The sequence below is a fragment of the Ursus arctos genome, unplaced genomic scaffold, assembly GCF_023065955.2.
Source record: "Ursus arctos isolate Adak ecotype North America unplaced genomic scaffold, UrsArc2.0 scaffold_18, whole genome shotgun sequence".
Classification (NCBI taxonomy): Eukaryota; Metazoa; Chordata; class Mammalia; order Carnivora; family Ursidae; genus Ursus; species Ursus arctos.
Genome location: NW_026622852.1, coordinates 47,769,800 through 47,788,192, shown reverse-complemented (window position 1 = coordinate 47,788,192; position 18,393 = coordinate 47,769,800). Strand labels below are relative to the sequence as shown.

The 18,393-nt window shown below is 41.2% G+C and overlaps 1 long non-coding RNA gene across 3 annotated transcripts; it reads left to right on the top strand.

Annotated features, from left to right (window-relative positions):
* Positions 1-11,182: 11,182 nt before the first annotated feature.
* On the top strand, positions 11,183-17,208 carry LOC130544048 (uncharacterized). Of its 3 annotated transcripts, none has more exons than XR_008959976.1 (3): positions 11,183-11,269; positions 12,536-12,568; positions 15,192-17,208. It is a non-coding gene; the product is annotated as an uncharacterized LOC130544048 (long non-coding RNA). The 3 variants fall into 3 exon arrangements; XR_008959975.1 differs by having other exon boundaries at positions 12,986-17,208; XR_008959974.1 differs by having other exon boundaries at positions 12,536-17,208.
* Positions 17,209-18,393: the final 1,185 nt, after the last annotated feature.

Genomic DNA, 18,393 nt, shown 5'->3' with positions numbered 1-18,393 from the left:
TAGATTCTGGATTCTGGTCTGATCATGGATTGTGTGTTTCCTCCCAAAGATGTTCAGAATAAGCCCGTTATAAAATTTTATATTCTTAGACTCCAAAAAGTTCTGAGGTCCTTCTAAAAATGTGTTCACTATTATGAAGATAGAACATGGTTGGAAGTCCCAGGCTTTCAAAACAACAAATGCCGATGGAGAGCTTTTCCAAAATGGTGCATTGAAGTCATTAACTGCCCGTGAAGGAACCAGAAAGAAAAGGCTTGCCCCTGAAGCCTAGGGTGGGGCACCAGGGCAGCGGGAGAAAACAATGTCGTAACTACATCTGGGGGTTATTAGTCCTGACCTCTGGGGAATATATGTGGCCAAAGGGGCCCTGGGAAAAGGCTGCATTTCCAGCACAGTCAGGGCGGGTGGCTTTGTAATAAACAGAAAGATGAAAAGTGATGAGACTGATAGAGTGCGGTGCATTAGCTACACAACAGGGCATCATTCCCTCATTAGAATGGTTTTCATTTTATAGGTGAGCAAAGCAGTGTTCAGAAAGGTTAGCCACCTGGCTAGGAAACAACCGAGCTGAAGCTCAAACCAGAGGAGCCGACAAGGATAGATGTGTTGACACCATACAGCTGAAGGGCCATGTTTCTAATCAAGGAAAATGCAGCTTTATAGAAGGACTTTACAAAGGGGCATTTCTGCCCAAAGAGTTAAGATTTTAAAAACTAGATGCATCCCCAAGCCTGTTGTACTATTTCCCACTTTTTGTGTACTAAACCTGCCCTAAATGCATTACATTAGTTAAACGGATCCCGTAAGAAAAATAAAAGACTGTGATCATTCTTATCTTTACTTTGTGCATGCAGGGCTGATACAAGCCCTGTGGGCACACACTAGCTGTTGTGCCAAGGCAGGTGCCATGGAGGGCACGCTTGGGCAGGGGGGGCACAGGGGGCCGAGGGAAGGGACAGCCACGCCTCCACCTTCCACTCCACCTCTAATCTGGGGCTCACATGCAGCTGGAAGGGGATACGTTTCTTTAAGCCCTGAAAGGACCTTACTTCTCTTGTCCTTCTTGAGTGACACGTCTTTGATGTCTCCCAGCCAAAGTCACCATGTGATTTACCAATAAGGGAATCATAGTTATGGCAATACTTACAAGTATTTATTAAATGCACCATTTGTTAAATGTGCCTTTTATAAATGAATAACAGGCACAATAGCATACTAGTTGGTGCAAGGTCATAGAAAGCGTGGATGCATAACGTACAATGCATACTTTTTAAGGCAAGAAAGCAGGGTTAAGTGAGGATCCATTGGGCAAAGCCTCAGCTCTATAAGGGTGCCAACTAGAATTCAAACCCAGGACTGTCTGACTCTACATCCTTTGTTCTTTTCACAGCTCCTGTCTGCTTCCCTCACTCTTTCTTTTACTTGTGTGCAAGTGCGCCACACACATTTTAACCATCTTGTTTTAAATTTGAGGACACCAGAGGAATCATTACCAAAAGCTCTCAATTCCTTTGTTAGGCATTAAAGAGAGAGAACTTAGTAGACCCAAAACTCTCAGAATGCAGGTCTAAAGCGTTCAAAGCGCCACGCTGGAGAAGCAGACAAATGAAACGTGAGCGATACAGGGTCCAGGGCAGCATGGAGGAAGGGAGGAGGAAACTGCTTCGGAGGGGCTGACTCTGCACTTTAAAAGAAGAGAAGGGGGTGGCTGAGGAGTGGAGCTGGAAGGAGGTTTCAGAGGGAGGAGCAGCAGATGCAAAGCACAGAGGGCAGCCAGGAGACCTTCCCAGAGACCCACACAACTGGTGCTGGGGCCTTGGCACTGGCTGAAATCAGCTGGCAGAGCCTGTGTGGAAAGCAGTTAAGACCATGTGAGCAATTTGGCTGGTTGAGGATTCCATATTTGCCTGGCATTCGTGGCTCTCTTTCTCCCCTCCCAGCAATGCCTAGGCTCCTTGAAGCAGAATACGTGATTTCCATGGAAACTGGTGCCATGATTGGAGCAAGGGATCCAGAATAGCAAATCAACATTCTCCATCCCCTTGGTGGCAATGATTCATTTGGGGAGGGGCAGGTGACCTAAACTAGTCCACTCGAAGTGAATCTCAGGTCCTTTCAAGAAATGAGGAAGCATGTAGTATTAGGAGCTTGACCACGGGAAGGTCAGCCTTAGGATGGGACTGACAATAAGACAGGAGGGGCAGGGTTGCTGAAGGAAACACAGCCCTTGATGACAAGCCTGAGTCACTGGCTCCAGCCTTACCTGCACTGCCTGTGGGCTTTTCAAATGTGTGAGTCCCATTATTAAGTCAGTTGGAAATGGGCTTTCTCTTATAACTGAAAAATATCCCCTTTGAAGCCTTCTAGAATTGTTAGCTCCTGAAAGGCAGGTCCACAGTCTGCCTTTGCATCAGTCCCAGCCCTCCCACTACATCTCGGAGGCGCTGTTTAACACATACCTACTGAATGAATGAATGAATGAATGATCACATCCACTCCCATCATGCTTAATAAGAAGTCATTGTTTTTCATTTAAAATTTTAAAATTTTGATGGTGGACTCTATGTCCTACCACAAAGCGGATGCTTTCATATCTGGCACCTGGAACTTTCCCTCCTGTATGTAGTACATAGCATGAGGACTCAGGAATTGCAGCCTGGGCTTCGGGCTCTAACCCGGTGCTAACCTACTGGGTTCGGCACTGCTTAAGGTCAGTGATGCAGGGACCAATCGGCTTCATCAGTGTGGAGCAGTGGTTCTCAACCAGGATGATTTTGTATGACCTCCCACTCCCCCGCTCTGACCCCAGGGACATTTGGCAATGTCTGAAGATATTATTGATTGTCACAACTGGGGGGCGGGGGATGCTACTCACGTCTAGTGGGTAGAGGCCGGGAATGGAGCTAAACATCTTACAATACACAGGACAGCCCCCGCAACACTGATTCGGCTCAAAATGTCAATAGTGATGAGGTTGAGAAACCGTGGTGTAAAGTTCCTTTGGACTTCATTAAGGAAGAAACACTGGGGAATCAACATGCATAATAACCCAATGGCCTATCCCCTAGGAATAGTCCCTGATGGGTGTCAAGAGCCTTAAACTCACCTCTTAACTCCTGTTAACATTCACAACTAAGGCAGAAGTAGTTCCCTATACTGGACAGTAGAGGGCAGGGATTTCCGAAGATTACACTTCCCCAAAGCAACTGCAGTGATTCCTCTCTGGATCTGGTAAAGACCACACATTTGTAGAAATGGATATGAATAAATGAAAATAGCTATAAATATCTAAAGAATGTGGCTGTGAAAAATCAGCCAAAGTTAGAAAACACTTTTAGTGAACTGACTGTCACTGTCAGGATAAAACATGGTTATGCTAGCTAGGTATTTTAGTTACAAATATTTTGATTGCTGGGGTGCCAGGGTGGCTCAGTTGGATGGGTGTCTGACTTCGGCTCAGGTCATGATCTTGGGGTCCTGGGGTCAAGCCCCGCATCAGGCTCTGTGCTCAGCAGGGAGTCTGCTGTCCCTCTCCCTCTGCCCCTCCCCCTAGCTTATGTACACACACTCTCTCTCTCAAATAAATAAAATCTTTTCAAAAATATTTTGATGGCAAGGAACAGGCATCCCCTTTGAGCTGTCTAACTCTGAAAAGGAGATTTTCGGGAGGCTATTTCTTGGGAGGGAGCATTTCACTGAATACAAGGGAGAGTTGATAACCAGAAAGGAATATACTGAAGCTGGATTATGCCTGTTTCTCAAGCCCCTGTGCAGTGACTTCACTGGGGTAGCTCGATATGGGCCACAGTGAGTGTACTGACACCATGGGAATCAGTCAACGCTGGAAATCGGGGCTTTCCTCCCTTTCCTTTCTTTTCCATTTTTCTTTTTTAGGAGTTGGTTGTATAAAAATTTTCCAGCCACATCACTATAACCAGGCCATGAGCAAGAGCTAGGGAAGTTCTAAGGGCTTCAACAGCTAAAAATTGTGAACTTTCCCCAGGGGTCTGTCAATATGACTCAGCCCGAACTATTTCCAGACTTAGGGTTTCTTCCTTCAAAACTTTCAAATTCCTGGAAAAGGAAACACAAACAGCACAGCATCCACTCCTGCTCCCAGCCGCTGTGCCATGGGGCAGGCTTACCAGAGGGTGGTTACACCTCGGGCAGTTCTTCAGAGAAGGACATACTGTGAGCTGGATAGATGCCTCTCACAGTGTCTACTGCACCCAACTTACAGCTGTCTAGCCGTCAATCACTTCTTCCCACATATCTAAAATATTCCCTGCTACCATGAACCAAAAACGTGATGCACTACCCTAGCACAGCCCCCTCGCTAACAGCAGACCACAGAATCCACGGATAACATCAGAAGGCTGGGCTTCTCAGAGTCTACTGTCTCCAGATATTAACTACGTCTCCTTTGGTTCCTTAGAGAATCCATCTGACTATATGGCAATCTGTAAAATAAATGGTAAGGTTAGCTCACACCCGAAATACACTAGAGTCAGCAGTGAGACACAAGGAAGGAAGAGAGAAAAAATTATAGCAACACCTGTTTAAATAGGAAATAATGGCTATCTGCTCAAGAGGCATTTCCTTATTCTGGAACTCAGTGGGCCTCTGCTGTAGGTTTCCTATCAGGGCTAGGCACAGTCTTTATCCATCATCCCATTCTACTGCTGATTCTCTGAACTATGTAAGATAGGATTGGTCATAAGAGTCCAGTGTCAGGGCAACTGGCCTTCAAGCTGGATGAGCTGGAGAGCTTTCTCTCTCTCTCTTTTTTAATAATAATTTTTTATTATGTTATGTTAGTCACCATACAGTATATCCTTAGTTTTTGATGTAGTGTTCCATGATTCATTATTTGTGTATAACACCCAGTGCTCCATGTAATACGTGCCCTCTTTAATACCCACCACTGGCCTATCCCAATCCCCCACCCCCTCCCCTCTGAAGCCCTCAGTTTGTTTCCCAGAGTCCATAGTCTTTCATGGTTCATTCCCCCTTCTGTTTACCCCCTCTTCATTCTTCCCTTCCTTCTCCTACCGATCTTCCTGCTATTTCTTATGTTCCATAAATGAGTGAAACCGTATGATAATTGTCTTTCTCTGCTTGACTTATTTCGCTTAGCATAATCTCCTCCAGTCCCGTCCACGTTGCTGTAAATGTTGGGTAATCGTTCTTTCTGATGGCTGAGTAATATTCCATTGTATATATGGACCATATCTTCTTAATCCAGTCATCTGTTGAAGGGCATCTCAGCTCCTTCCACAATTTAGCTATTGTGGACAATGCTGCTTGAACATTGGGGTGCATATGGCCCTTCTCTTCACTACATCTGTATCTTTGGGGTAAATACCCAGTAGTGCAATTGCTGGATCATAGGGTAGCTCTATTTTTAACTTTTTAAGGGACCTACACAGTGTTTTCCAAAGTGGCTGTACCAACTTGCATTCCCACCAACAGTGTAAGAGGGATCTCCTTTCTCCACATCCTCTCCAACATTTGTTGTTTCCTGCCTTGTCAATTTTTGTCATTCTAACTGGTGTAAGGTGGTATCTCAACGTGGTTTTGATTTGAATTTCCCTGATAGCTAATGATTTTGAACATTTTTTCATGTGTCTGTTAGCCATTTGTATGTCTTCGTTGGGCAGGAGATATGGAGAGCTTTCTCTTAAGCAGGATCCCACTGAAGCTCACTGCTTTTTTATTATCAGGCAAATGGGAGGCAACATGTGTGGGGCACTGCCTCCAAAATCCAAAGTGGCCCATAGGAGTTATGCCTCTCTCTTAGATGTAGGGTGTATAAAGTCCCCTTGGGGCTGCAAACTTGGCTGCAACCTAGAATTACCTGGAGAGTTAACATTGTTGCCTGGTTCTGACCCCACAGATTCTGATTCAAGAGGATGGACATTAGGACTTTCAAAAGCTTCCCAGGTAGAGAGGATTCTGGGAATACGGTGGACTACGAAGCATCAGGAATCTGTCTCCCCACCTAGACAACAATTGCACTGGCAGAATCTGTAACTATTTTGGAACTCTGGAGTCTATTGAAGGCTCGCAAGTTCCAAGGGAGGGCTTGGCTGGTAAATTAAGGTTAATTTTGGTCAATTTCAGCTCTTAGCACAGTAGCAGCCACCTCTTCTCCACCCCCAGCCATGTGGCAGGTAGTTGTGTACAAGTTCCTGGCAGCCTGTGAGAGCCAGAATGGGCCAAAGGGACCCTGTCCTCCACATATCAGGGGTCTGTGCTCTGATCACTAATTGCTGCTTAGGATCACAAAGATGCAGACAAAGGCAGGCCGCTATAGTTGTTGCACCTCCCCCCATTGTTGCAAGCCCTGTCCCCTTCAGCTGAAGTGCCTGCCAGGGGACTTAAAGGGCCAGCATTCCTTTTCTCTCTTCATTTATCTCTTTTCCTCTTTTGGGAGCCAGAGTGGGAGATTCAATAATGACTACATATACAGGAAAATTAGTAAGTGACCATGCATGCCCAGGGAAAGGCTCGGAAAAGACCTTAGAAGACCTTAAATTTACACCTTACGCTGATCCTTGGCACAGAGAAAGCCTATGACAATCAAAAAAGCCAAAGCAATAAATGAAAACAATAACAAAAAACAGTCAACCCTGGGGAAAAAGGATAATCTGACTTCCAGAGTTATCACAGTATTAGATATAAATGTCCAGTTTCAACAAAAAATCACAAGGCATGTAAAGAAACAGAAAAGTATGGCTCATTCAAAGGAAAAATAAATAAACAGAAACTGTTCCTAGAAAGGCCTGATGGCAGATTTCTAGACAAAGGCAACTGTCAATGATGCTCAAAGAACTAAAAGAAGACATGGGAAAAGCCAAGAAAATGATATAGGAACAATAGAAATAACAATCAAAGAGAAAGCCAAAAGAGAAACCAGAAAGAAATTCTGGAGCTGAAAACCAGAAGAACTGAAATGAAAAATTCATTAGAGGGAGTCAAAGGCAGATTTGAGCAAGTGAAAGCAAGAGTCAATGACCTGGAAGATATAGGACAATAAATATCATGGAGTTTGAGGAACAGAAAGTAAAAAGACTGAAGAAAAGTGAACAGAGCCTAAGAGACACGAGACACTATCAAACAGAGCAACATACTCATTGGAGGCATCCCAGAAGGAGAGGAGAGAGAGACTATGTGAAGAAATAATACCGAAACGTCCCAAGTTTGATGAGGGAGATGAATGTAAACATCCAAGAAGTTCAATCAACTTCAAGTAAGATGAACCGAAAACGATGCACATTGAGATACATTATAATCAAACTTTGGAAAAAAGGTAAAGACAAAGAGAATCTTGAGAACAGCAAGAGAGAAAGGACTCATCACATACAAGGGATCCTCCATAAGATGACTGGCAGATTTCTTGTCAGAAACTTTGGAAATCAGAAGGGAGTCTTGCAGGGTGAAATGAAAGGACACTAGACAGCATCAAAGCTGTAGAGAAAAATAAAGATATCCATAAAAGTAAATACGTGGGCAACTATAAAAACTAGTATTGTAACAATGGTTTGTAACTCTAGTTTTTGTTTCCTATGTTACTTAAGAGACTAATACACTTTTTAAAATTCCTAGTCTAAAAGCTAGTATTATAACTTCAGTTGGTAACTTCAAATTTCGTTTTCTACATAATTTAAGAGGCTAATGCATTTAAAAGAATTACTAGTTCATGCTTTTTGGGTACACCATGTATAAAGATGTAAGTTCATGACATCAACAACCACCAAGGATGGGGACTGAGGTATAAAGGAACAGAGTTTTGGTATGTTATTGAAGTTAAGATGGTATCAATTCTAATTTGAGTGTTATAATTTCAGTACATTCACTGTAATCCCCATGATTACCACAAAGAAAACAGCTATAGAATATACACAAAAGGAAATGCAAAAAGAATTTAAATATTTCACTACAAAAAATAAACTAAACACAAAATGAAGAACAACAACAACAACAACAAAGGCTACAAGGCAAATAGAAAACAGATAGCAAAATGACAGAAGTAAGTCCCTCCTCACAGTAATTACATAAAGGTCAAACCTTTATTCTTATGAAGTGGCTAGGATGTCCAAGTCATGGGAAACACCTACCTAAGTGACTAAATAAATATTTCTCTTTCTGTTCCCCTCTTAAAAAAAATTCTTGTGTTGTTTCCCTGTTTATTGTAACCACACTTTCTTAATAATAAGTCATCTCAAACACTTCCTGAGAGTAGATGGGCTTTAAAACAGGCTTTCAATATTATTATGCCTGTTCATGCCTCACCATCTTATTTGTCCAACCACAGGACTCTGCACCCCCAGGCTTCCCACTCTTTCCCCTTCTCCGGAATGCCCGCAACTTGGAGAGACTGTCATAATGACAGAGTGTGGAAACTTCTGCCTGTGGGTGGCTAAGGTGGCTTCTGATTGCAGTTTAAATGTAAATAGATTTTTATTTCCCCTCTTTTTCACTAAGATGATTAACATTGATCTATCCTTCATTGCACCGACCTTTTCTTCTATGGTATATAATCTGTTTGTAAGCCCATCCACTAATATCCTCATTTCAAATACAGTACTTTCAAAGAATGTCCATTTTTAAATAGCTTTCCTCTGTTCATTTGTTTTCACCAAGTTTTCCACTAAATCCTCAAACATTTTTTTAATAGTTGCTTTAAAGTCCTTGTTTATCACTTATATTGGGGTCTAGTTCTCTTCACTATGGGTCACATATTCCTCTTTCTTTACATGTCTAAGAACTTTTCCAACATGTATACCTGACATTATAGATGACATGTAGAGACTCTGGATTCTGTTATTTTCCTCTAAAGAGTGTTGATTTTTGTTTGGACAGATAGTTAACTGGGCTGGACTCAAATTCCAAACTCCATTTATCCTGCAGGGGGCATTGGTGGAAACTGCTCAATTTCAGAAGTTGCTATTTCCTAGGGAAACTGAAGTTTTTCCTATGCATGGGCAGTTTAGTTGTCATCCACAGTTAAAGTCAGAGTTTCTATGCAGATTTTGGGGTACCCCACTCTGTGTTTTCCATATTACTTTTCAGCCTCCTTTATATCAACCAATTTCATCTTCTGACTGCCCAAGTCTTTCTCTGTGAGTTCTAGCCACCCGACTCTGTGTGAATTGGGAGGTAACCTCAGACGAAAAGTTGTATAAATGTAAGTTTTACCCAATACACGTCCCTCCTTTCAAGGATCAACCTGGTTTTGTTCCATCTCTTTTGCCTTCAAATAGTTTTATGTCATTTTTATTTTATTTTCCCTTCCAGGACTTATGACTGTCATCTATGGGAGCATTAATCTACTTTCCTGTGACTCAAAATATTCTAATTCTGTATTAATTTAATTTAATTATCCTCCTTCACCACCCCATTTTTTCTTCTAGGAAGAAAACTTCTAACATTAATATAGATTTTATTTCCTGTATGGTATGTAGTATTTAGGTCACTGTAAACCACTGGTGAGTAGTAATGGCTTACTTATTCATTTCTTAATGGTGTCTTTTGATGAGCATAAGTTTTCTAATTATAATAAAGTATAATTTATCATTTTTTTAGTTGTTGTTTTCTGTCACCTTCTAAGGGACTTTTATCTATCCCCAGGTTAGAAAGATATCCTCCTACGTTTTTCTCTAAAAGCTTGTGGTTTTAGCTTTTATGCTTACATCTATAATTCATTTTGAATTAACTTTTGGTATGTGTCAGATACACACAACCACATAGATGAGGTGCAAAACCTTGAGTGGAAAAAAAAACTGGATGCAAAGAATACACACCATGCAATTGTACTTATATGAAGGTCTACAGCAGGAATAACGCAGCTATGGTAATAGAAATCAGAACACTGGTTTCCTGGATGGGAGAGGGTAGAAACTCAAAGGGGCACAAGAAGAAAGTTACTGGGGTTATGGAGATGTCCTGTATCTTAATTAAAGTGGTTTTTACATAGACATGTACATGTGTAAAAAACCCCAATGAGCTGTACACTTAAATTGCATGTGTTTTACTTCATGTAAACTGTACTTCAATTAAAAATGTATTATGAAAAAAAAGTCCCAAATAAGGAAAAGAAACTTTAATGATCCTATGTTTGTTTTTTTCTAAATGGGACAAAATCTAGTCCCTTGGTAATGACAAAGAGAAGCTACTGGCATATGAATTGTTATGATTGCAAGTATCCAATTCTTTCATCATCAAAAGAGAATCTGATGACATCATCATCCCAGAAGACTGAATAATAAACAGGCAAACTGGGGAGTGACATAGAACCAGTGCCAGGTTATCTGATTCATGATTTTTCAAAGGTCTCAGCATGTCCTGTTTGAAAACTGTCTGCCCATTTGAGATTTGCACATGTCTTCCCAAACCACCATACCATATTAAGTCTCTAAGGAAGAAACTATATAAAAGCCCTATGTGATCTTAGGAAAAGAAAAGGTAAGAGTTTGTCCTTAATTTCAACCAACTGAGCCACATTCAATTCCTTTTCTGCACACAATTTCCTAAGTGCATAGACTGAATATCACAAAGGAGCTTTATAAACTTCATGGCTAAAATTCCAAGGTCAATGTACAAATAATCTAAAAATTATTGTTCAGCCCCTAACTCATGCTTAAAATCAATTTTACATTCAAATACTTTTGAGAAGGAACATCTGTTTTATGCTCCTATTGGTCCTATCATCTGTCTTGGAATGATCAACTTCATAATATTAATTCATTAAAAATAAGTTCATTCATAACTATACTCCTCTTTAGAGTCCAAGTAAGTATTTTCACAATTATCTCTTTTCCCTGACACCCCACCCTGTGAGTTAGGCTGGGAAGTGGCATTTGTATTTTTATTTTCTGTAGGAGAAGCCCTGTGCACTCTAGAAAAGACAAATGAAGGTTATAAAATCTCTTGCATCAAGGCCAGCTTAGACCAGCTAATGTCCTAAGACTTTGGCAGCTAGCTCCCACAAAAAGTGTCTCCACAGACTCAACCCCATTTTCATATAGAGAGACATCCAAGGATGAAATGTGCCTCAAAGCCTAGCCAATATCTATTAAATCAGTTGGTTTAAGTCATGGAGAATCACAATTCAACACAGCTTACTCCATATACATTGTACTATATTTAATCTACTTTTATCTGTTTCCTTTTCCTCTCAGGAAAGGATGAAATATGGAAGAAAAATAATTCAATTGTTATTACTTTTATTGTTTCTATGGGCTTCGCACAGACTGTATCGTTTCAGGTAATTTTTAAAAAATTCATGAATATTTTATTCTGGGGTTTGGTAAGGATCTAGTTTGTCAGAAAGGTGATAGGCTAGACCCCTGAATAAATCAGCATCCAAATGTACCACTCCAATATACCCAAAAATATCCAAATGACATTCAAATACAACAGCAGGAACATAACCTTCAGCATAAAAGTTTTTTGTTTCTAATGTGATCAACGATAAACATAATTTTTGTAGGCAATGTAAGCTACCAAGATAGTGACCATGTAATTACGGCAGTTAGGAAATTTTAGAGAAACTGCCATTTTTAAATAGGTGGCATCTTTAAGAAACATCCCTAATATTGGTGACTTCTGGCACTATGTATGGTATCTGCCCTCCACAGAGTTACCCAAGTAGAAAGATTTCATTGGCAATTAGCAAATTCCATTGTTTCAATGATATTAAGTTAGTTTTTCTTTCATTTGTAGCTCAAAGAATTAGGCTTCCTTTTTTTAAGATACAGCGTATGAAGTCCTTAACTGCAGTGATTTTTTTAAAATCACGTTCATTACTGTATCTCTACAACCAATGATGTACTTGGCACATAGTATGTGTCTTAGTCCATTCGAGCTTCTATAATAGAATACCACACACTGGGTGGCTTATCAACAATAGACATTTATTTCTCACAGTTCTGGAGGGTGAGAAGTCCAAGATCAAGGCGCTGGAAGACTTGGTGTCCTGGTTCATAGACAGCCACCTTCTCCCTGTGTCCTCACATGGTGGAAGGGACAAGGGAGTTCTCTGGTCTCACTTTTGTAAGGCTACTCATCCCATTCATGAGGGCTCCAACCTCCTGACCTAATTATGTCACAAAGGCCCCACCTCCTAATGCCATCATACTGGGGGTTAGGATTTCAGCATGTGGGTTTGAGGGGACATAAATATTCTGTCCATAATATTATGTGTTCGTTGACTATTTGGCAATATTTAGTAATCAAATGAGTGGATTGATGGAGTATAACTCTAGTCATCTTAAATGCGGAAACCCGGGGCACCCGGCAGGCTCAGTCGGTTAAGCATCTGCCTTCAGCTCATGTCATGATCTCAGAAGCCTGGGATCAAGCCCCGCATTGGGCTCTCTGCTCAGCGGGAAGTTGGCTGCTTCTTCTCACTCTCCCTCTGTGCTCTCTCTCTCTCAAATAAATAAATAAATAAATAAATTTTTAAAAAATTAAACATGGAAACCTTTTATATAAGTTTAAAAGTAACATAATGCTTTTTGTTTATCCTAAGCACAAAGGAACTACAGAGGATATACGAGTGCTGGTAAGTCTTATTTACAAATATGCTATGACCTCTTCTTTGAGGACAAAACCTGTTGGAGGGCAGTGGGGTACCTGCAAGTCCTTGGTTCCTGCAAGCAGGGTAAACCAAAGTAATTTTACAAACATACGTTGGAGACACTCATGTAAGGTCAGAGTACTAGGAGTACTAGGAGTACTAAGAGTGAGAACTGGTTAGGGGAAATGTGTTACGGGAGCCAGAACCCAGCTTCCAGGAATCTTGAGTCTTTTAAAGCTCTGGGAAATCACACAGGAGTAAAGTGTTGGTTTAAAGATTTGGGAGATTGTAATTAACCACAGGCCACCTACCAAATCATACTATCAGAACGTATGCAGAGAGGAAAACCTCCCTAAAGACTGTGCAAGACCCCAAGTCATAATATGTTCTATTTCTCCCTAGAGTCATGGGAACCCACATAGTGAAGTGAAAGAAACTTTCTTTCTGATGCTTGTTGTGTCTAAGAGCCTTATGTCTCTGGTGGTTCTATGGTGCACAACACTCTCACCAGGACCGTGACTCCATATGTGGGTGAGCTGCTCTGTGCATGAAAATAATACAGTAAGATGGTTTTTATGGGAGGGGTATGTTCCCTCTATATAGAGCCATGGCTAACAAGGGCAGTAACTCTCAACCACCTGAAAACAAGAGGAAAACCCCTAGACAAAGGTGGGAACACGCAAGGGCAGTCTGCTGCAGCAGAGGCTGGAAGAATGAATGATTTAAAATGTTTTCTGGTAAAATGTACAAGTGCAACACAATCTAACAATCGCTCTACCATTAATATTAGCTCTCCTTAGCATCAGGATTCTACAGCCATAATACACTAACACTCAGCATCCAAAGACTTTGCCATCAATGAGGCAGATGCCTGCATAGAAGGCCGTGCCTCAGTCACACTCTGGACACTGCAGTGCTCACTCATGACGTTCGACTCAGCTCCACAGCTGCCCAATCCCCACCTGAACTCAGCCCCGGATCAACTCTCCAAAGACAGGATATCCAGGTGCCATCAGAGTGTATAGCAAGGAGGAAGTAAGGACTCAGGCGCAACTGCTTGTTTTTCCACCTGCTGTGTGACTGTGGACAAGATAATAAAAACTCTTTGTGCCTCAGTTTCCTTATCTAGTAAAATGAGGATAATAACAACAATACCTATCTCATATTGGTGGATTAAATTAGATAATACTTAGGAAAGTATTTCATAAGTTTTAGCTATTAAGAAAGGCAATCTAACCTCATCCAGCAGGTTAGAGAATACTTCCCTTAGGTAGGGCTATTTAAATAACATGAGACCTAAAGGCTACGTGGGAATTAACTGTTTGAAGTCATGGCATGTTTAAGGAAATTTAAAAAGGCAAGTGAGTCTGGACAATTGTCATTATGGGGCTAGGAGATGCGGCTGGAACAGTGTGAAGGGTCAGTTCATGCAGAATGTCATGGCCACATAAGGAATATAGATGTGATCTTTACAAATGGGAAGCCACTGAACCCTGTTAAACAGAATAATGACATGGGAACACTGGAGCTTCAGAAATATAATAGTGGAAGCACAGTGGGTATATGGAGAATGGATTGAAAAAGGCCAGTGCAAGGACAGGCAGAGAGGGGATCACAGTGTTAATTACAGGGGATGGAAATATGGAGGTTCATCATATTCTTCTCTTTCAGTTTGTGTACCTTTGACATTTTCCACACTACAAAGTCTTATTGAAAGTGTACAAACAGTGAGACCAATTAGAAGGCTGCTATAGTAGCTCCGACAAGAGATGACGGTGACCTGATGTCACGCGGTAGCAGAGGATGAAGACAGGGGGTAGAACTGAGAGATGTTTTGGAGGTACAATCAGTAGGGGTTAATGATAGATTCGAGGTCGGCATTTAGGGCATGCTCTGAGTGTAGAATGACGCTCATACTTCTGCCTTGCCAGTCCAAGTGAGAAGGCAATATACGAAGGGGACCTACTTTGGGGAAGACAGGATGATTTTCACCTTAAACATCTTCATCTTGTGGCGTTGGTGCAAACTTCAAGTAGAAGACTTCAGCACGCAATGGGATGTCTGGGTCTTAAATTCCTGGGAGAAGTCTAGCTGCACATACAAATCTGAAGCCACAGGAAAAGGCCTGCATGCATGTCAATTGATCAAATAGAAAGCCTAGGAGAAACCCTTCTGAGAGTAATTCTCAAACCAAGGATCCTGAGCAGATAGGATATTTAAGGCCAGAAAGTCAGGTTGTATTTCCATTGCAATAAAAGGGGGGAAATCAGTGCTCAAGGTAAATTTGGAGGCAAGGTGGCAGAAGATTGAGGGAGCTTTCATGTGATAATGGCTATTTCTCGATCAATGAGTAGAAGGAGAATGCACACTGTGGAAACACATAAAGGTCTCTGGGCAGCCCAGAGACTCAAGTCGAGGTAAGAAATCATGATATTCCATGCCACTCCCATCAAAGTTCATCATTGCTTTTTTTTTTTTTTTTTTTACTGTTTCACGCTTATCTTGCATTTTATATCATATTATAACATAGCCCATGATTTGGCAGATACTCAATTACCTCAAACTCAAATAGATACAGTGTGATTCTTTGCATTATTCCTCCTGGTAGGTCTGTGGATACTCAATCAAAAGAATTAAAGCTATCGGACTGGTTTTCTCCCAGGTAAGACGTACAAATCAAACACATGCGAGACTGACCCACAGACCGCTCAGTAGAAGTTAACAGACGGCAACAACACTACAAATGGCATTCCAACTGCTGAATGGCAGATGGATCTTTGATTACATTTTTTTAAAAAAGCAGTGGCCCAGACAAATTGGGAATGGACATTAGGGCCCACATCCTCCATAAATGACATTGTAGAATGACAGAAACCCAAAGGCCCTAAAATTATGGCAGGTCAACCTGCGAAGGGTGTATCTAAGATCTTTTGGTTGATTCTCCTCATTCCACCAATGAGGGACCAAAGCCCAAATGGGATAGATGGGCCATCTGTAGGTCAACCTGCGAAGGGTGTATCTAAGATCTTTTGGTTGATTCTCCTCATTCCACCAATGAGGGAACCAAAGCCAAATGGGATAGATGGGCCATCTGTGCACTTCTCACTTTAATACGGTGGCTTTCCTTTGGCCTCTCTGCCCCTCTTCTTATTATACCCACCCATCTTTCTCCCTGGTGCTGCAGAGTTTCAGGCCTTGCTCTAATCTAAACTTTGCAAGGAGATGTCCAATTAAGATCATGATTGGATAACGGCCTGTGACTCATCTTCCCATGATAGCATAACTTTTATCAGATCTAATCAGGACACAGAAAGTCCAGTGGATTATTTTAACAGAGAATTTAATACAAAGAATTGTTAACTAGTGTAAAGTTGTTAACTAGGTAACTTGAGCTTAAACTCTGATGCACTCCACTGGTGCTGGTATCTCTGAGCTCTTGAAAGGCTTCTTGGGACAGGGAACCAGCCCTCTAGGGAAGGGCACCGTGAGGCTGGGTTTGCAAGTGTTGGAAAAGCTGAAATCTGGATTCAACTGCTGGTCCAGGAAGGAACTGCTAATATGGTGATGTGGGATTTGCAGGAACAAGAGGCAGGCAAGGAGCCCACTGGAAACAGGAAAGAGCAAGGCCCTTCGTCCTCCAGGCTCGTAATTTTCCTCCAGCGCCCTCTATTAGCAGAGCCTCAAAGGGTGCACACTAGCAAAGGGGAAATGTGGCTTGCAGAGTCCCAGTTCAGCACAATAAAGCCGAATATAGTGTGGTGGGTTTAGTTGTGAAAGACACTAGCTTAATAACTGGTACACGATCTCACTAACAAGACAAGTGAGGCATATCCTTGTAACTCAGGGTGATCATCCCGACAATTGAACAAAGGAGAAAACCATATACACAGATTCCAAATAAGCTACTGATAAAATTCAACTCCCACTGCATTTCTTTTTTCTTGCATTGGGCTCCTTGCTTAGTGGGGAGCCTGCTTCTCCCTCTGTCTGCCACTCCCCCTGCTTGTGTGCTCTCTCTCTCTGACAAATAAATAAAATCTTAAAAAAAAAAAAGATTTGTCAATTTTGTTGATATCTTCAAAGAACCAACTTTTGGCTTCATTAATTCTATCATTGTTTTCTCTTTCTCTACGTCAGTTGTCTCTGCTCCAGTCTTTATTATTTCTTCTTTCTGTTTGCTTTGGGTTTAGTTTGCTATTTTTTTCTAGTTCCTTAAGGCGGAAGGTTAGGTTATTATATGATATCATTCTTCTTTTTTAATACAGATGTTTACAGCTATACATTTCCTTCTGACTATTGCTTTTCACTGCATCCCATAAGTTTTGGTATGTTGTATTTTCATTTTTATTCATCTCAATGTATTTTCTAATTCCCTTTTTATTTTTTTCTTTGACCCACTGGTTGTTTAAGAGTGTGTTGTTCAGGGGCGCCTGGGTGGCACAGCGGTTCGGCGTCTGCCTTCGGCTCAGGGCGTGATCCCGGCGTTATGGGATCGAGCCCCACGTCGGGCTCCTCCGCTAGGAACCTGCTTCTTCCTCTCCCACTCCCCCTGCTGTGTTCCCTCTCTCGCTGGCTGTCTCTAGCTCTGTCGAATAAATAAATAAATAATCTTTAAAAAAAAAAAAGAGTGTGTTGTTCAATTTCCACATATTTGTGAACTTTCCAAGTTTTCCTGTTATTGATTTTATACCACTGTCAATGAAAAAGATAGTTTGCATGTTACCAGCCATCTCAAGTTTATTGAGATTTGCTTTATGGCTTAACATATGATCATCCTGGAAAGTGTCCCATGTGTATTTGAGAAGAATATGTATTCTGTTGTTGGTTAAAATGTTCTATGTGTATCTTATTCTTTCTTCTGCCTGTCAAATATGCGGTTGAAATCCTATGGCAAGGTGGGGTTTTTTTGTTTTTTTGTTTTGTTTTGTTTTAATTTCAGCTATTATACTTCTCAGCTCCAGAATTTCTATTTGGTTCCTTTTTATAATTTCGATCTCTTTATTCACATGCTCTATTTGTTAAGCTGTTGTTCTCCTGGTTTCCTTTAGTTCTTTGTCCATAGTTTACTTTGGCTCTTTCAGCACATTAAAAATAGTTGGTTTAAAGTCTTGTTCTAGTAAGCCCAATGTCTGGGCTTCCCTAGGGACAGTTTTTGTTCATTTTTTCCCCTATGAATGCACCATACATTCTTGTTTCTTTGCATACCTCATAATTTTTAGTTTAAAAGTAGGCATTTTGTATATTATAATGTGATCACTTTGGAAGTCAGATTCTTTTACCTCCTAGAGTTGTTCTTGCTTGCTGTGGACTATAGTTGTTTGTTTAGTGACTTTTCCAAACTATTTTTCAAGAGTGTATTCTTTGTTTTGTTTGGTCTGCGAGGTCTCTGTCCCTTTAGCTTGTGGTCAGCTAGTGGTTTGACGGAGATATCCTTAAATGACTAGAACCAGAGTGGTGGTGATGGTGGTGGTTGGAGGGTTATTGTAGAAGAAGATGAAGAGAAGGAGGAGGAGAAGAGGGGAAAAGGAAAGGAAAGGAAAGGAAAGGAAAGGAAAGAAGAGGGAAGAAAAGAGGAAAGAAAAGGAAAGAAAAAGAAGAAGAAAAAGGAAAGAACCCTTTTACAGTCTTTGAAGATTAGCTGTATATTTGGACCCTCCTTCAACAGAGCCCAGCTATTTACAACTCTCCCTTAGCCTTCACTTCCTGCTTGCACTGAGTCTAAATATCATCCAGAGGTGAAAGCTTAGGATCTTCAGGGATCTTTTCTGAACATGTAACCTGCCCCGAACATGTGCATGGATTTCCTAATT